The 9291-nt window shown below is 35.2% G+C and overlaps 1 pseudogene; it reads left to right on the top strand.

Moving 5' to 3' along the window:
* Positions 1 to 7157: 7157 nt before the first annotated feature.
* LOC123942091 lies at positions 7158 to 7649 on the top strand (annotated as a pseudogene).
* Positions 7650 to 9291: the final 1642 nt, after the last annotated feature.

Consider the following 9291-nt stretch of genomic DNA (forward strand, 5'->3'; position numbering starts at 1 on the left):
GCCATTACCAACTCTTTTTTTTTTCAACAATGCTAAGAAAATTTAAAACATACAAAAAAGTTACAACTAATATTTTAATCATGACTTTGTATGTTTTTACATATTTTCTTAATAATTTTAGTTCCCTCATAGGCATCCCATAAGAGACAAGTAATTTTAAGTTCATTTTGAAATATTTAATTATTTCTGGATTATATTTTAAATATATTAGAATAGATTAAGGAAGGCTTTTCCAGAAACCTTTTTCTATCAGATGTACTTACTAGGCTGAGGAACTCAAGGAAGTCTTCTCAATCACTTGTTCATGAATCATTTAAAATGAGACCATCTGAAACATTTGAAATAAAATGTGGAGAACAAACCACTGTGGGCAAAGTAGTGTGTTGTGAAAAGAGTATTATCTAGCACTAAACCTTCATGATTTTATTATGCTTAGAAAATTCGTCCTGTGTTCTTACATTGTTACATTGAAATGCCAGAAGGTTTGCTTCTCAGCATGCAAGCTCATGGAAACACACTGTAACTCCAGGTAATGTCTTCTGGAAATGCAACCTTGCTGAGGCACCAAATGTCCAGAGGGGCTCATTACTCACATTTGAGCTTTGTGAATTAGGAAAAACACTCTCTTCCTTCCATCTTCCTTATCAAATCTGGTATCCTATGGGCTGTCAACACATTAAATAGGTGAAATTTCATAATTTAATGTTTAAAGATGACAAAATGATGTTAAATTTGGATTGTCTTGGGGGCATTTTTGGTGTAATTTAACAATTTAAAATTTTGGCATCCTTTAGACAGTATATCTGAAGGAATACTTTGTTCATGTAATTAGTACACTCTCAGGCTGTTTCAATGTTTGAATCACATGGAGACGTCCAGCATTGTTTTAAGAGAAGCTCATGGATAGCACAATATAACAAGTAGCTTGCCAGGGGCAGTGGGGAAGGGGGGGATATGCCTTACACAAAACCTCTATAAACTTAGTACTACTATTGCCCTTTGCAGTTTGTATAATACCCTGAACATCACTGTTGGTTAGTTTGTGAATAAATAAATGAATACATTGATGTATAGAAGGAAGTCATATTTAGAAAGTTTCTGAAAAATATTTTATCTTTTCTAAACAACTTTTTTCATCAATTGGATACATTAGAAGCATATGCTCCTAGGATGAGAGTGAGATAAAGCATGTTGCAGGTTTTTTTTTTTTTTATCTTATGGTTTCTAAGTATAAAGTAACAATTGAATTGAATGACAGATAATCATCTCCACTTTGGCAACTTATGAGAAAATGATATGGTAAATAATCAACCGTGACTTTGTTTTTTGTAATGTTATTCTTAGAACAGTGATATTCTGGTTACATAGGGTGTTGACAATATCTATGCTTTTGTGTGTTCTCCCGTATTTTCTTTTCCTTTCTCTATGGACATGGGGTTTTGGATTCAAATCGCCAATTATTCTGCAATTGATAAGACAAAGTCTCTGGGGTACAAACCATATAACCTTGATCTGAAATTGAATCTCCTTTGGATTTTGTGATAACATTGATCCAGCCCAATTAAGTTGGGTAGATAATGCCTCTTGACTATCTGCTTTTGAGGCCTCTGCTCAGGTTTACTATTTCTGTCAGTGTTATTCCAGTTTTGAATCTTTGTGCAATGGATTCTTTGTGTCGTACATGTTAGGCTTAAATTCTTTTCCAAATGCTGCTGAACAAACATCCATATATATATTGCATTACTTTTTTTTCTAGTTACAAAACTAGTATCTTTTTATTACAAAATGTCATATTATTTAAATTAGAATTGCTACCATATTTGCATGTATTGTGTGTGATTGCATTTATATATGATCAGACTGTAGATATTGTTAAGTTGTTTCTATTTAACATCCTGAACATTCTCTGTTGCCATTAATATTATTCTTCAACAAAAACTTAATGGTTGCATAGTATTATGGAATTATTTAGCGGTATAGTCCAATCTCATACTGTTGAATACTTAGTTGTTTTTTGTTTGTTTGTTTTGTTTTACCAGTTTTCTTGTTTAAACAAAAGTCTGATGAATGGCCTTGTATACACATTTCCATACTGAAAATATTTCTTTATTGGAAGTAATTTTCTTGGTCAAAACACATTCAGGCTTTTGTACAGCACCTTTAAATGTAGAAGTTTTTCCAATAGAGAATAATATTAAACTTCCTTACAAACATTTTGTATACATGAAGAGCTTCAGGTGTTTGCATCAATGTATGGGTTAGTTCCTTGAATGTCATCTTCTATAAGAAATTTTTCATTCTTGTTTTTTGCATATACTTTTTTTTAAAGATTTTATTTTTTTATTAGACACACACACAGAAAGAAAGAGATCACAAGTAGGCAGGGAGGCAGGCAGAGAGAGAGGGGAAAGCAGGCTCCCTGGGGAGCAGAGAACCCAATGCAAGGCTCCATCCCAGGACCCCAAGATCATCATCTGAGCTGAAGGCAGAGGCTTTAACCCACTGAGTCACCCAGGTGACCCACATATACTTTTTTTTTTTTTTAAGATTTTATTTATTCATTTGACAGACAGAGATCACAAGTAGGCAGAGAAGCAGGAAGAGAGAGGAGGAAGCAGGCTCCCTGCTAAGCAGAGAGCCAGATGTGAAGCTGGATCCTAGGACCCTGGAATCATGACCTGAGCCATCAAGGCACCCTCACATATACTTTTGACTCCATTATTTATAGAGTGATTCCGCTGGAGACAGCTGCCACAGGTTTTCAGGTTATCTTGTGACTTGATGACAATTGCAATTCTTCCATCTTTACTTTTACTCCATTTATCTAGCAGAACTTTTCCGGTAAACAGTGTATCTAACCCTTTTCCAAGAAAATTACTATCATATATTCTCTGTCATAAGATTAAAATAAGACCTGAATTTGCCAATATAAACATCTTTCTGTAATATGCATTTCTGGCTTTGTAATAAAAACTAAATTTTCTTGTTTTACCTTTTTCTAGGAAAAAGCAAGACCGTGCAGCAAGAGTCACTGGTTCTGTGCACTTCATAGCAAATAATACTTTTGACAAATATACTCACAGTTAACATCCTGGTCTCTTGCAAAATCTTAAGATGTGAATGCTGCAAATGTGTATTGACTGATTTAGATAACCAACTTGTGCAGGATAACTAATTATTTGATCAACATTCTCTAGACCGAGTGACCCCAGCAACAAATTTCACAAGTTGGTTCCCAATGACTTAACAGATTTAGCCAGTGTTTTGCTGAGGTCTTCTTATGGATTGGGCACTAGACTAAACATTTTCACTGAGGCTATCTCACAACATTTTAATAAGTTGTGACAGGCAATTTTATACCCAAATTAGTGACGAGGAAACTGATCTCAGTGAGGTTAATTAACTTGTTGAAGTCACAATCTATTCTCTAAAGGTTAGTGCTGGGAATGGAGCACAAATCCTTTAACTCTAAAGTTACTGCTTTTCCCATCACCTCCGTGCAAAGTAATTTACTTATGTGTGTTTCATTCTTAGGAAACATGTACTGAATTTTAACTTACTGTAGGCTTTGTACTTAGTACTGGAAAATGAAAAAGGGTAAAATTAATTGATGAGTAGTTAATAAATAAAGTATATGATCTTAGTTTCTTAGAGTGAACTGTCTGGTAAAGGGACACAGATATTAATCATGTAAATAACATGTAAATAACAAGTATTCCTCACATCTACATAAAGAAGAGAAGATTACCATAAAAAGAATAATTGAAGGTAAAATTAAAAAACTTTTATTTTTCTTACTTTTGATTGATCTGACAATAATATGTTCAAAGTAATAACAACAATGTTTGATTATGTATGCTTAACTGAATGACAACGATGATACAAGAGTTGTGAAAGAACGATTAGCAATAGTTGGTTATTAATAATTGCAACAAACTGTACCACTGTGAAGTGGTATAGCATTATTTGAAGGTGAAATTGGGTTCGTTGTAAATGAATATTGCAAATTCTAGGGCAAACCCTAAAAAAAAAAAAAAGGATATATAATTGATATGCAGAAAAAAAAGAAAAATTAGAATCATAAAATGCTCATTTAAAAACTATAAAATGGGGGCACCGGGGAGGCTCAGTTGGTTAATTGTCTGCCTGAGGCTTGGGTCAGGATTCTGGGATCCTGGGATCCAGTCCCTCATAAGGCTTGATGGGGAGTTGGGGAGTCTGCTTCTCTCTCTCCTTCTGCCCCTCCTACCGGTCATGCTCTCTCTCTGTCACCCTTTCTCTCTCTCTCAAATAAATAAATAAAATCTTAAAAAAAAATTAAAAATCAAAATAAAACTACAAAAGACACAAAAAGAGTGGAGGACAATAATAGGAACAATGAAGAAGGACAACAAATAGAAAACAGTAACAAATATGATAACTCTTAATCCAAGTATATCAATAATCAATTAAAACTTCAATAGTCTACAAATTAAATAAAAGACTAAAATTGTCAGAGTAGATAAAACAAGACTCAACTATATGTTGTCTATAAGAAACGCACATTAAATAAAAAGACAAACATAGAAATGGTTTGGGGAAAACCAGATAGTTACAAGCAAATGAATGAAACTGGACCACTTTCTTACACCTTACCTAAAAACAAGCTCAAAATGTATTATGGACCTAGGGGCGCCTGGGTGGCTCAGTGGGTTAAGCCGCTGCCTTCGGCTCAGGTCATGATCTCGGGGTCCTGGGATCGAGTCCCACATTGGGCTCTCTGCTCAGCAGGGAGCCTGCTTCCCTCTCTCTCTCTCTCTGCCTGCCTCTCTATCTACTTGTGATCTCTCTCTGTCAAATAAATAAATAAAAATCTTTAAAAAAAATGTATTATGGACCTAAATGTGAGACCTGAAATCATAAAAATCCTAGCAGAGAACCCAGTCAGTAATTTCTTTGGTATCGGCTATAACAACACTTTGTAAAGATAAATCTCTTAAGGCAAAGGAAACAAAAGCAAAAAATAAACTATTAGGACTACATCAAAATAATAAGATTCTGCATAGCAAAAGAAATAATCAGCGAAACAAAAAACAACCTACTGAATGAGAGAAGATATTTGCAAATGATATAAAGTGTTCCAATAAAGGGTTACTATCCAAAATATAAAGAACTTATACAATGAAAGACCAAAAAAAGGACATATTCCATTTAAACACGGACAGGGGTGTGCCTGGGTGTCTCAGTACATTCAGCATCTGACTCTTGATTTTGGCTTGGCTCATGATCTTGGGGTTGTGGGATTGAGTTCTGCATTGTGCTCCATGCTGGTCATGGAGCCTGTTTGGGATTTTCTCTCTTCCTTTCCTTCTGACCCTCGCCTCCCTCACTTAAAAAAAAATGGACAGAAGACATAAACAGACATTTCTCAAAAAAAAAATATATATATACATGAAAAGATGCTCAACATACAGCCAACAGACACATGAAAAGATGCTTGACATCACTCATCATCAGGGAAACGCAAATCAGACCTAGAAGACTATAGACCAATGCTAACAAAATTCTGATGGAAAATATTTCCAACCAAATCCTACACCTAGCTGAATTTCCACTCAAGAATAAAGAAAGAAAAAAAAAAAAGAATAAAGAAAGAATAGAGATATTTGAAAGAGTGGAATATTTTTTAAATTTTACTTCTTATATACTTTTAGCAAACTGGTATGTTCTGTCATTATGAAGATATAAAACAAGTGTGAGGAAAACATGGCATCCACAAAACAGGAATTCAACACAAAAGACAATTTAATACAAGAGAGGTAAAATAATTCTAAGTATGATAGTAAAGTGAGTTCCAAGAAGAACAGCTGTGTAGCTGAGAGGACAATCATTGGCAGATGTTTTCAAAAGGACTTATTTTCCCTAAAGTTTATGCATTCTGATGATTTGAAGAAATGAGAATTTTTATTTTGAATTATTGGTATCACCCTTAAATCCTTGAAAATTATATGATCTTTTGCATTATTTAACATCTGTATAGTATTTATTAAATGTTTGCCACTGTTCTAAGCTTTTTTTAGAAATTTACTTGTATTGATTCATTAAACTCAACATTAGTCCTCTGTTATAGGTGTGATTTTTTTACCCTGAGAATTTATACTTACTGCCGTTCAGTGGCAGAGTTAGGATTTGAATTTAGGAAGTCTATCTCCAGATTCTGCACTGTGAACCACCTACCTATCTGTTTCTCATCCAGTCACAGCTAGTACTGACATTTCCCCTAGTATAAGAATGTATTCAACATTTTTTTTCTTTCTAATTTTGGATTACTTAATGAATCTGAGTGTTAAGATTGTGACTTTTGCTACTTAATAAAAAATGTAAAAATTGAGTCTTATTGCTGAGTTTTAGCAGAAATGTTATATTATACATATTTTGTCTTCAGTGTTAAAGAGAGGGAAATTAGTAAGGGCAGCCAACCTCCAGGGGTGATTTTATAAAACAGCAGAATGTTTTATTGCTTCCCAACCTTACATTTCAATTTTAAGCATTTAACAGTCTTTATTATAGATGAAAGTGGTTAGAACAGACATTCTATATTCTGCTGTTGGGGTTCAAGATAGAATGATCTCATATTGGAGTCACAGAAGTCAGTGTTACAATGGAGTCCTGGTATAATAAATGTCTAGAACTGTGGTTAAATTAGTTAAGATAGCACTTTTTGTATATTAAAGAAGCCTAACTAAGAGTTTGCATCCGACACTAACTAACTCTGTCAACTTATGAGCCAAACCAATTATTCGATTTGTACTCCATGGTGAACCAACATTTCTCTGCACCTATGGAGTATAATTGGGGGTAATAATAATCCTCTCTTCAAGGGTTGTTTTATGGTTTTGAAGAGGCTGAACACACATTGATGGATTACGAAATATTCAACAGAGAATATAAATAAGTACATATTAGTTAGTTTGTTTGTTTTTTTCTGGACTAAAAAGGCTGAGAAGCAACGTAGCAGACAGGATACTAACAAAGATTATTCTTGATCTGGAAAAATTCACGCTTTCACAAGAAAAAAAAATAACAAATGGAACACAACTGCAAAGCAATATGAAAATTGCTAAAATAGAAATCACTATTCCTAATCACTATTCCTAAATCTCCCGGGAACCACTTAAATACTGAGTGATGTGCAATTGATTAAGACTGGAGACAAAATGGGAGCCAACAGAGCTATCCTACTGACCATCTCCGCCTTCTCCTTTGGGCTGATCATCCAGCAGGTGTTTGGAGATGGCAGCATCTGTGACCCTGAAGTGCTTGACATCAAGGAGGAAACTGCATTCTCAGTTCCCTGAGGGTGTTTGCCATGTTGCTAGTGTACATTTGCAAATTGGTTATCCTGCTGTTGCATCCATACCCTGTTCTGTTATCTGTGGATACAAATGGGTTCTGCCTTTGTGGAAGCTGATACACATGCTCAACTTGCTGAAAAGATCATGGCCTTCTTGGTTGATCCACCTGCTTTTGTGGCTGCTACTCCTGTGGCCACGGCCACCACAGCTACTCCTGCAGCTGCTCCTGCAGCTGCTGCTGCCCCCGGCAAGGCTGAAACGAAAGAAGCGTCAGAGGAATCAGGTGAGGATATGGGATTTGGTCTCTTTGACTGATCACCAACAAAGCAACCAACTCAGTCAACTTTATTCATGAGGCAAGGAAATAAAGGCTTACTTCTGTTTAAAAAAAAATGAAGTATAGATGTGTTAGTAGTACAGGGCAATAAATGAGAATAATTAGATGACATGTTTAGAAACAGACAAAACAAAACAAAGATCCTCTGAGGAAAAGTAAGTGGACAATCGCTTAAAGTAGAGAGTTGAAGAAAGAGAAGTGGAAGATTTTATTAACAATTCTGGCAGGGCAAGAACACAGAGAACCTTGGCAGAGTGGTTAAAAGGGAATTTTGGGGGGGCATCTGGGTACCTCAGTCAGTTAAGCATCTGACTCTTGATTTTGGCTCAGGTCATGATCTCAAAGTTGTGAGATACAGCCAGTCCCATGTTGGGCTCTGTGCTGGGCATGGAGCCAGCTTAAGATTCTCTCTCTCTCCTTCTCCCTCTGCCCCTCCCCCACTGCTCTATTTTTTTTTAAAGTATTTTTTTCCCTTGAGGAAATAACCCTTCCTTCATAGTTGTGTAAAAAGCTGCAAATTTTTTCATTAAAATAGAAATATTCTCAAAAGTTAGATAATCAGAAAATATTAGCTACCTAAAACAAGGTTCTTATTTCTGGGAGAGTTTATTTTAAATACTAAAAATGTTAAGAGTATATCTGTTTAAAGAATAAGTAAAAGAGGTAGTTCAAAGTCACATGCTGTGGAGAGAGATTTTATATTCTTTCTTTACTACTTATAAGAAAAAAAAATATGAATGTTCCCAAGATGATAAGAAAAGTTTCCCATTGGGAAACGAGAGAAGAAGCTTTGTTAAGTTGTTTCTTCTACAGAAAATTGAAAGGGCAGAAGTTGAGTTGCTATTGAGTTTTTTTCACTAAAATTTGACTGTGACCCATCCCTCTGTCCTGGCCCTGGGTCAAGAATTAAAGATCAGATAGAATCCTCATAGTCTCTGTTAATTGAGGTCCAGAAATCATTCAAGTAAAAAAATCAAGAAAACAATGAAATTGTATTTGTGTTTTTTTAAAAAAGATTTTATTTATTTATTTGACAGAGAGAGAGAGAGATCACAAGTAGGCAGAGAGAGAGGGGGAAGCAGGCTCCCTGCTGAGCAGAGAGCCCGATGTGGGGCTCCATCCCAGGACCCCGGGATTATGACCTGAGCTGAAGACAGAGGCCTTAACTCACTGAGCCACCCAGGCACCCCTCATTTGTGTTTTGTGGGCAATTGCTCTGTCAAAGGGTGCCAGGTCAAGAGTGGAAGCAACGATAGCAGTAAAATTTTGACCTAATTCATGGGGAAAATAATAAGAATGTAAGATAAAGAGATGATTGCTTGAATAAAAACATTTAACATTTATTAAAATCTTATTATATGCAAGGATAGTCTAAGTGAATTACAAATAATTTGGACAAGGTTGTACGCATTTAACAAAACGGAGATTGGAACCCTTGCTGTCTGATTCCAGACATGTCCCACTAACCACTGAACTGAACTGTTTCTAAACGTAGAATGGATTGAAAGAGCTTTTTTTTTTTCTTTTAAAGAGACGCTATTAAAAAAATAAACAAAATTTTATGATTAGAAATTGGAACTAAAAAAGCCTAGTGACTTTGGCAAATTAGTGCCTTATGAG

Source organism: Meles meles, chromosome 5, assembly GCF_922984935.1.
Source record: "Meles meles chromosome 5, mMelMel3.1 paternal haplotype, whole genome shotgun sequence".
Taxonomy (NCBI): domain Eukaryota; kingdom Metazoa; phylum Chordata; class Mammalia; order Carnivora; family Mustelidae; genus Meles; species Meles meles.